The 11,008-nt window shown below is 36.1% G+C and overlaps 1 long non-coding RNA gene across 1 annotated transcript in view; it reads right to left on the reverse strand.

The window, feature by feature from the left end:
* LOC117797257 overlaps window positions 1–9,568 on the reverse strand; it is a 249,548-nt gene extending 239,980 nt beyond the window's left edge. Inside the window, exon 1 of the long non-coding RNA XR_004622200.1 lies at window positions 9,515–9,568. This is a non-coding gene — a long non-coding RNA (uncharacterized LOC117797257). The remainder of the gene's footprint in view (window positions 1–9,514) is intronic.
* Between the last annotated feature and the right edge of the window lie 1,440 nt (window positions 9,569–11,008).

Genomic DNA, 11,008 nt, shown 5'->3' on the forward strand with positions numbered 1-11,008 from the left:
TGGCCCGTTGGCTATATCATTTTCCCAGTATGATTAGACTAAAACCCCTAAATCCAGTCTCAATAACAGCCCTGTTATTCTTATATATCCCATAATCCTAAAAGGAAACACAGAGGTAAAGGTTACAAAAGTGTTTTCTCTGCCACACCATGAAATCTGTCCTACTTGCAAGTGAAAAGGCTCCTGTAGGACCCTTTCTTGCCATCAAGAATCCAAATTAGCAACAGCTTGCAATGATAATCAGTTCATTTCAGTGTACTCAAAATGGGCTCATTATTATTAATTTTTGCCAACTCCCAAGCAATTCATGAACCATTTTTAGATTTTCAAAAAGCAGTTCATGAATCAGACAAAAAAAATTTAAAAGGAACCCATCCCACAATGAGATGATGACTCAGAGTCCTTTGCTGTAGCTGTGTCAACTGCCGAGCATCTGAAATCTGATGAGGATGGGGCTGATGGAGAAAAGGCCATGATGAGCATGAAACAATGTGTTGAATTTACATGTTAAAACTTCTTGTTGGTTTTGGCAATTTTTGCTGAGGATTATTGAGAAATCCATAACATCTGGATGTGGGGGAGAAGCTCCACTAAAATGATGAAGTTTATATTGGTCGACAAGACTATAAATGGAAAAGAAAGTAGTTTCTTAACACAGCTGTTTCCAATTTTGTTAACATTTTAGGCCAAATTCATTTGAAAAAAAAAAGAAATAACATAAAACTCTAATGTTTGAGATATACTTTACAAGTCTGATTTAATGTACACATGCTGAAGACATTCTTGACTCAAACTAATATATCCAGAGGATGGGCAAATGAACCAGTGGTCTAAGTCTAGGCCCTAAACCTGCCTTTGAAATGGACACTAGCAAGCCATTTTGCCAAGAAATTTGGATCTCAAAGTCAAATAATCCCTGTAGGTTAATTTGTTTTTAAGTGAAATAAAACCATCAGATTCCTGGCACTGTCTTAAGTTTCAATACGTATCATATCTCTCATGTCTTAAAATAATTGAATGGACAGATCATTAACTGATTTTCAAATGAATTAGATATTCTCCATTCTTCCCACTGACTGGATGACTTCTTATTCATCACTTATTTTTCTACACTTTATTTTCTCCCTCTGTAAGATGGGAATTACATAAAAAGACAAATAAAATGCATGCAAACATATTTTCTTGTGTTCTTGAAAGGAACACAGCATAAGTCAAATACAATAATATATGTACACAAATGTACACATTCCTACACATACAAATATATATATATTTATTTATTTATTTATTTAAATCAATACCCTCTGGCTTCCAAATTCCCATTTTCTTATCATTAGTATTCTGACATCTCTTTTTTCATATTTTAGCAGAAAACCCATGGCAAACATTAAAAAATTCTCTATTTCATTTTCTCTTTGCCTCTTATTTCCTTCTTTTCCTTTCCTTTCACTTTTCTTCTATTGCAGCCTTCAAACAATCTTTCTAGTCTCTTACACAAAGAACAAAAACAAAATAGGAAGCACAAAAACAAGCAGGCTTTCCTATGATTCTCACTTATGAACCTCTGAAGTCATTATGCAGTTGAATAAAATGGGAGCAGCATCTTTGTAAAATGTTCTATTAGCTTGTTGATGCTTTTTGGCTAAAGATGACTCTTAAATATTGATGACAATTCAAGATTTGGTAGCGGCATGAACATACCAATATCAGATAGATTTGTTAATTCTCCTTGACATAAGTAAAGTCTGGGATAGCAAGATGTTTTAAAGATCATCAACAATATGATCAATACAGATTGCCAAAATCAATTCTGGAGTCTGACTCTGCCTGCTGTGAGCAGTTGTCACAATGTTCTTTGAGAAAATTGGCATGAAATGATAAGGATTCTGTCAACAGACACCCATCAATAGAAAATAATCCCCCTGAAGAAATATTGCACTCTTTTTGCCTTTTCTTTACAAATAGGTCATAAATAAAGAAAGTCTGGTTGAACCTTGTAATTAATCAAGTTGATATAAAAGAACTTATATAAGATCTTTGTTATAAATAGATTAAAAACATTAAGTGGGAAAATGTATTTCTCAATTTATAGAGAACTTAAGAACTCAGAAGCAGTACCTACTGTATGAAATGCATTTGAAGTCTCTACAAGTAATTTTTGAATTCAGTGAGATCCCTTCTATAGGTATGAAGTTTAACACTTTGGGTAGCTATTGATTGACTTTGGTATCATTTTTTCCCTTAATTTTCATAGGTTTACCACACCTAAAAGCAGCTAGATATTTGGTTTCACAGTTTTCCTAAATTTTTCAGTTGAGACCTAAGGATCCTAGGAGTTTATGAGTGTCTCCAGGATACCGGTGAATTCCCTAAACTGAATAAACTCTGTGTGTGTGTGTGTGTGTGTGTGTGTGTGTGTGTGTGTGTGTGTAATACTTATACTGCTTACAGAGACAGAAATCCTAACAACTGGCTGACACACCAAGGCATCTATGAATTTTTTTTAAAGATGGAAGGAAGGAGAGAAGAAAGGAATGAAGGAAAGAACAGAAAACAGTTATCTGGAACAAAATGATTTTTTAAAAATTGTAACTTAACCCTACCTAGGCATTTATTTATTTAAAAAAATAAATGCTTATTGAGTGCCTATTATGTGCCATCACTGAACTATATATAACAATAATAAAAAGCTCCACACTTAAAGAGCTTACATTCAAGTGACAGGAGAAAGATAATAAAGTATGTCAAGCTTTATGTGATGCAAGTCTAACACGTAACCCTCCAATAACTATCCATTTTGCAACTATGGTATTAGGAAACAGTACAAAATTGTTATACACATAAAGAGACTTTCTTTTTTAGCAAATACTTTCTAATATCCTCTAACAATTCTGTAACAATAGAATCAATGCCGTGTTTTAAAGAGTTGCCTCTTTTCCTGGGCACTACTGACATGTGAGCCAGATAATTCTGTTAATGAGGAGCTATCCTATGTATTGGCTTAGCAGCAATCCTCGCCTGTACCCACTAGATGCCAGTAGCGTCCCCATCCCCAGTTGTTATAACTAAAAATGTCTCTAGAAATTGACGAATGTCCCCTGGGGGGCAAAAATCACTTCTGTTGAGAACCATTACTCTGAAGGATGCATCTGTCAATAGGTCAAGCCAATGGCAAGGTATATAGTGATAAATGCAGTGTTTTAATTGTCATGGAGAACTTCATATGTTTCAGAAAGAACTTAGTCTTGAGGGAATCAAATCTGGAATCCATCAGTCTATCAAACATATACTAAAAGTACATACCTTCTCCTTGAAGGAAGATTTTTCTCTCTTTCCCATTTTCTTTTTCTTCCTATTTGCTTACTTAACTTTTGCCTGCTTTTCTTCCACACCCAAGTTATTACAGGGCCACAGGCATTCTCTTACTTAAACAAATTGGCTTTGTAACAATAAAATCTGGCTGTTTAAAATGTAACTAATATTGGGGGCGCCTGGGTGGCACAGCGGTTAAGTGTCTGCCTTCAGCTCAGGGCATGATCCCGGCGTTATGGGATCGAGCCCCACATCAGGCTCCTCCGCTATGAGCCTGCTTCTTCCTCTCCCACTCCCCCTGCTTGTGTTCCCTCTCTCACTGGCTGTCTCTATCTCTGTCGAATAAATAAATAAATTCTTTAAAAAAAATGTAACTAATATTGGAAATACTTACCTAAAGAAGGATTTGTAAGTAGTATCTAGGTATGCAAGAAAATTTAAATAAAACTTAAATAAAGATGGATATAGATTTGTTGGTATCTTTCTTTCTTTGAAGATTAAAATTTCTAGTTATTTCAGAAATTCTGAGCATAGCAGTATTAGCCTCTTCTGACTATCACTGTCATCCTTGTAATGGAAACACCTCACCTTCATTTCAAGAAAATAAGAAAATGATACAGTATTAAAATGAGTAGAGGAAAATGAAGAGAGACAATTTAAGTAAAAATAAACTATTGGGATTGCATCAAGATAAAACGTTTTGGCACATCGAAGGAAACCATCAACAAAACTAAAAGGCAATCTATGGAATAAAAGACACTGCAAATGACATATCTGAAGAAGGGTTAGAATCCAAATATATAAAGGACTTATAAAACTCAACACCCCAAAAACAAGAATTCCAATTAGAAAATGGGCAGAAGACATGAACAGATATTTCTCCAAAGAAGACAAACAGATAGCCAACAGACACATGAAAAGATGCTCAAATTCACTCATCATCAGGGAAATGAAAAACTGCAGTGAGATATCTTCTGATACCTGTCAGAACGACTAAGATCAACAACACAAGAAACAAGAGGTGTTGGCGAGGATGTGGAGGAAGGGGAACACTCATGCTGTTGGTGGGCACACAGACTGGTGCAGCCACTCTGGAAAAAAGTATGGAGTTTCCTCAAAAAGTTAAAAATAGAACTACCATATGATCCAGCAACCACACTATTAGGTATTTACCCAAAGAACACAAAAATACTAATTCAAAGGGATACATGCACCCCAATGTTTACAGCGGCATTATCTACAGTAGCCCAATTGTGGAAACAGCCCAAGTGCCCACGGACTGATGAATGGATAAAGAAGATGTGGTGTTCACACATACATACACACACACACACACACACACACACACAGAGGAATATTAATCAGCCATAAGAAAGAATGAAATCTTGCCATTTGCAATGACATGGATGAAGCTAGACTATTATGCTAAGCGAAATAAGTCAGAGAAACACAAATACCATATGATTTCACTCTTATATGGAATTTAAGAAACAAAACAAATAAGTAACAGGAAAAAAAAGAGACAGAGAGAGGGAGGCAAACCAAGAAACAGACTCTTAACTATAGTGAACACACTGATGGTTACCAGAGGGGAGGTGGGTGGGAAGATGGGTAAAATGGATGACGGGGATTAAGGAGTGCACTGGGTGTTGTATGCAAGTGTTGAATCACTATATTATACCCCTGAAACTAACATTACACTGTATGTTAACTGGAATTTAAATAAAAACTTAAAGCAAAGTCAAACAAAACAAAACAAAAAGAGATCATATCTTTTACATGGGTGACAATAAAGATATACTTTTGAAAAAGAAATGTTAAAAAAAAGAATAGAGGCAAGGAAAAGAAAGAAAATAGGCAAACAGAGGATAAGAAAAAACTAGATGTAAAACAGGAATAAAGAGTTCAGAAGAAAGTAAATGGAAATGATTTTTTTTAAAGGAGGAATAAATGGAAGCCTATGCTAGTAAAGAGAAAGAACAGAAAATTGTACTCACTGAAGAAAAACGAGTTTCTAAAGTAGTAGGCTACATAAATTTACTACTGGTTTCCATACTGACTTGCAAATAGATGTTTAGAAATTGACCCTAGAAGGACACTCAAAACACATATAAGACTGACATTAAACAGGGCCATGATTCTTTTCTTATCCAGGCAAAGCTTGTCCAGCTCCTCAAACGAAATGACAGTCTTTATAGATTCTGTCTATAATTTATCAGTACCTTCCCACACACATTCAAATACCTTGTCAGCTCTGTTCACCATCCAGAAGAATTGATTCACCCTCTTTTTAAACTTATTATTGTTCCTTAAAGTTAAATTCGCTTTTTTGAGCAGTCATACGCATTTTTTTACCATGAATTCTTATTGCAGATTCCTAACCCAGGTCTTTTCCTTGCATTTTGTATCCTGTATACCCCTTATATTTCAACGAAACAAAATTAGATTTAGATTCCAAATGTAGGTTTTATAATTACCTAAACTCGATTGAGTATATTACTCAAGGGTATTCAGGTTTTATAATTACCTAAACTCGATTGAGTATATTACTCAAGGGTATTCAGTTACTCTTTTCAGACTTTGTCAATCAAAGCATTTGCAATTCATCCTGATTTTATATAACTTGCAAATTTGAATAGAGTGGTAGGCACAATTGTTTTTTGCCCAACAGTCCCTCTGTCTTCTTCTTGCTGTAAAAGTCTGCCTCCCAGTGTAGATAGAGGTTGGAAGAAATATTCATTTCCCTAGCCACCTTCCCTAGCTCACAAACACATAATTTAATCCTGGCCAATGGCGTTTGACCATTGGATGGCTCCTAAGGGCTTTGTGGAAAGGTTTTGCTCCATAAACATTCAACGGGCAGGCTGTGCCTGCATATGTCTGGAATTGCTACAGCTGTCTTGCAACCAGAAGGGGAGACAACACCGATAGGCTGAAGGTAGAAGAATGCAAAGAGAAAAGCCTGGAGCCCAAAGAATTCCAACTGATACAATACCTATGTCTTCTATATCTTCATCCATGCTTTCTTTGTATGTATTTTTCAATATATTAATTTGGATTTTTGGATATAAGCATATTTAGAGCTGGCTCTTTTTGAAGAGTTTACCCATCCTAAGTTTCAGATCCCTTTATTCAGTCCCCTCTGCATTTTCAATTAATTCTGTCACTTCTTATCTATGACTCATCCTGGAGCTATGGAGTTTAGTCAAAGTAAGAGAAATATGCAGAGAAATAATATTTGAAACCAAAGTGTATGGAGTGTATGGAGACAGTATCTGAAGGAAAGAAGGGAAAGTCAAGAGTGATAGCTCTAGAAATACCTGTTTTTATTGGGCATAAAAAGTTAAACAGTGAAGTAGACTAAAGAAGCATCTGAGAGGAAGGGGGACAGAAAAGATGGTGCCATATGGTTAACAGGAAGTAGGCAACTGTCAGAAAGAAGATTTAATAGATTCTTGGATTGGATCTTCCAATGTCCATTTTGGCCTCATTCCATTTAGCAAGGCTAGGGATTTAAAATCTATACTTCCTAAATTCCCTGGCAACTGGGCTTCCGGATGTAACTTGCATTCTATTAGATGCACTCATACAATATCTAAAAGGCAGAAGAGAGACAGAGGTCATCTTCCTGTAACTAGTGGCTGTTAAGCAGCGGGCAGACTCCACATTCCAGTGTCTGGTTGCCAGCCTTGCCCGTGGGTGATCTTTGCAGCAGTGGCAGTGGCAGGAGCAGCAAGAGCAACTGCAGATTCCTGACATCTGCATCATAGCAGCATGGCTTTCAAACCAATGATGCAAAGGCAGCCTCCTGAATTCTACTCCACCGGAACTTCTAACAAGTTTTGAAGCATTTAATTCCCTAGAAAAAATCCTTTGCAGTTTAAAATATCTAAAGTGATACAGAAATATTAGCAACCATGGTCAAATGACACTGAAGGGTTGATTATGACTATGAAGAGAACTTTGAATGCCAATTAAAATATCTAGAGAGCATTTCAGCACACTAATGAGAGCACAGACCCAGTTATCAGGAACTAAAGAATATAATTCAGAGAAATGTTACAAGTTAGAGAAAACAAACTTGAACTTGGATAAAAAAAGACACGTGCCACAACCTGGGTTGAGACATATCCTAACCAAGGGACATAAATAAGTTCATTAAATCTCTCTCCCTCCCTTCACCCTGAACTCTTGGCTCTACTTATCTCTGAGGATTTCTCTCTCTCTCTCTCCTCTCTCTCTCCCTCTGTGTGTGCATATCTGTCTGTCTCTTTCTCCACGGGTGAGAGGCTTCTGACAACCCTAAACTCACAATATTCCAGCAGCCATTCATTAAGTGCACAGAAAAACTCTGATTCACTCTGGTTGGTTCACCTGCCCACTCTTGGATTAATCTGTTTTCAAAAGGGTTTTGTGTGTTACTTTTCAGGTTATGTCAGGTGCTTTCCTCTTTGATTGGTAGCTTAACTAAAACCAAAACTTCTGCAAGGAGGGAAATACTACTACCACATGAATGAGGGAAAGGATGATGCTGAAATAAAAATCAACAGAATTCTTTTACAAGGATTAAGGAAGTAGGGGAAAAAGAAAACACTAACACCTTGAGTGAGATTAAGGCCATTGTAGGATGTATAAGATTTTAAGAAAACTGATGTGTATACAGGCTGGGAGAAAGAAGCATTTCAGAGGAAAGAATGTCATTTTTTAGTGGAAGGAAGACGAAATATTTGCTCAAAGCTTCTAAATGGTTAGGGAGGTGGAGAGAGCTAATTTGGAAAATAAAGCAAAGAATTTGCTCACCTAAATATATATCTATGAATTGCCACAGATCATATATATATATATATATGAATATATATATATTCATATATATATATATATATATGAATGGTCTAGAAACATTTTAAGTAGAGAGGGAAAAAGCTGAAATCTTCTTTATTATTCTTAAAAGAAAACAAGATCTTTTGCTGAGATTTATGCTTTAGTCAGGCAGATTAGAACCTTAGTAGAACCTTAGGGAAAGAGGAAGAGGTTTGACTTTTAATTTCATTTAGACACTTTGTTATGTTTTCAATATCCATGATGATCTATACGACATTTATTAAAAACAAATATGGGGGGAGGACTGGGTGGCTCAGTTGGTTAAACCTCTCCCTTCAGCTCAGGTCATGATCTCCAGGTCCTGGGATCCAGCTGGCTAAGCCAGGAGACTGCTTCTTCCTTTGCCTCTCCCCCGACTTGTGCTCTCTTTTTCTCTTTCAAATAAATAAACAAAATCTTTAAAACAACAACAATAACAAATAATGAAAGAACCAGATTAGAAAGTGAAGTATTCCTGAATAATAGTAAGAAATAATGGGTGGCTGTTTCAGTTAAAAATCTCAGCACAGCGTTACTTAAGTTACATGACGACTCAAAGAATTTTACCCCTAGCATTGCCTTGATGACTCAGGGGGGTTCAAGAAATAAATGCCATTGGAAATGAGTCCTGTTGTTGGAGGAAAAACCTAGGTTTTAAGTGGGGAAAGGAGGCTAGAAGGGCAAGCGAGAAAAGTTTAGGACAGAAACACATTAAACCCCCAGCGCAAACTGGTGGCCCATGTAGTGTACGCTCATTTTGATGCTTTTACCCTGGCCTTGCATTTCCTTATTGATCAAAATTTCCACGACTGACTATTTTTCCCCTCAGTTCCACCNCTAAGCCAGGAGCCTGCTTCTTCCTTTGCCTCTCCCCCGACTTGTGCTCTCTTTTTCTCTTTCAAATAAATAAATAAAATCTTTAAAACAACAACAATAACAAATAATGAAAGAACCAGATTAGAAAGTGAAGTATTCCTGAATAATAGTAAGAAATAATGGGTGGCTGTTTCAGTTAAAAATCTCAGCACAGCGTTACTTAAGTTACATGACGACTCAAAGAATTTTACCCCTAGCATTGCCTTGATGACTCAGGGGGGTTCAAGAAATAAATGCCATTGGAAATGAGTCCTGTTGTTGGAGGAAAAACCTAGGTTTTAAGTGGGGAAAGGAGGCTAGAAGGGCAAGCGAGAAAAGTTTAGGACAGAAACACATTAAACCCCCAGCGCAAACTGGTGGCCCATGTAGTGTACGCTCATTTTGATGCTTTTACCCTGGCCTTGCATTTCCTTATTGATCAAAATTTCCACGACTGACTATTTTTCCCCTCAGTTCCACCACCTACCTGGTCTCTGAACGCACTACAGACTTCTCTCAAAATTTTCCGCCTCCGGCATTTTTATTTTAAGCGTTTCCGTCGCAAGCGTCCTTGCCGCAAAACTAATTCGCCGTAAGGCAATTTTGCCGTAAAAGATAAAATTATGAAAAAAATGAAAGACGGACATTCATTAAACAGTGTCTAGTAACACATTAAAAATGAGTAACAAAATTATACAGATTTTATTGCTTAATAGAAAATACTTGAATACTTTTAAACTGTGTGTAGATTCATGGCAATACCTTGCAAGTAACTGATTTTATTTTGTGGATACCTAAAAACTTGTCTTCAAAATCTTCCATTCATAATGTATTATTTTGTTTTGTTCTGTTTTTGTGCGGATTTTTGTTTGTTTTGGTTTTGGGTTTTGCCTGTTAATTCTTCTTGCTCAGCAACGCACTGTTTGTTTTTTGGTAAGATACCTTCCTTCCTTAAAAGAGGTTCGTATCAGTTTCCAAATACCAGGATGCATGTTTATAACTGAGCTTTGCATTGCTTCATAAAAGCTTTCCACACTGTTGTTCGTTATTGGCATATTTTCACATGTCCACTGATAGACGTTCCAAAGTTCTATGAGAAACCTGAGTTCAAAACTCTGCACCACTGTACAGATATGAAAGCAGGAGTACTACACCAATGGAGAGATGAAACTAACCATCAGCCAGTTGAAACCAACAAATTGTCAAACCAAACTGTCAATCAATAATTATTATTATTTTTTATCTTTAACAACAAAATCACCTTATGGTCAACTAGCAATGCGGCAAAAATAGTTGTGGCAAAGATGCAGTTTTCATTTTCGTTACCTCATTCATGCTCACAACAATTCTGTGCTCATAATAGATTTTTCCATTTACAGATGAGCATTACTGGATAGAGGGGTGGACCCAGTAAGCAAAATCATTGTCCAAGATCCCTTAATGTTGTCTCCTAATTATTTGCTTTCCATTTAGAAACCATGCTGTATGGATGGTGAGGGAGCATAAAGTCTGAACTAAAAATTTAGCTTTAATAGGTCTTCTTTCTCTCTTCTTCTAAAATCTAAGTTATGATCTCAAAGAACTCTGGGCTTGGATTCAGGATATCTGAATCCTTAAATTCTATTCTTGGGAATCTGTGCTACAAATTGTGAAAAATAAAACAAGCCTTATGAGTAAAGACAAATAAAGCAACATTATTTATAATGGAACAGAATTAGAAGAAATTAAAATTTCCAGCCATAAGGGAATGGATAAGGAAACAGTAATAAGAAGACACCATGGAGCCATTAGAAATATTTATGGAGACATGAAAAATTAAGTAATATAGTAATTGAATAAAGCAAGATATGTCACATATGCTAAACAATGTATAATAAACAGTATGTAAATGAATGCACTTATTTAAAAAGAAATTAAAACATGACAACACTTTTGCTTAGGTTATGGTACAACTGGTTCGGCTTCCCTTTTCAACTTTTCT

Source organism: Ailuropoda melanoleuca, chromosome 20 (assembly GCF_002007445.2).
Source record: "Ailuropoda melanoleuca isolate Jingjing chromosome 20, ASM200744v2, whole genome shotgun sequence".
In the NCBI taxonomy this organism is placed as follows: Eukaryota; Metazoa; Chordata; class Mammalia; order Carnivora; family Ursidae; genus Ailuropoda; species Ailuropoda melanoleuca.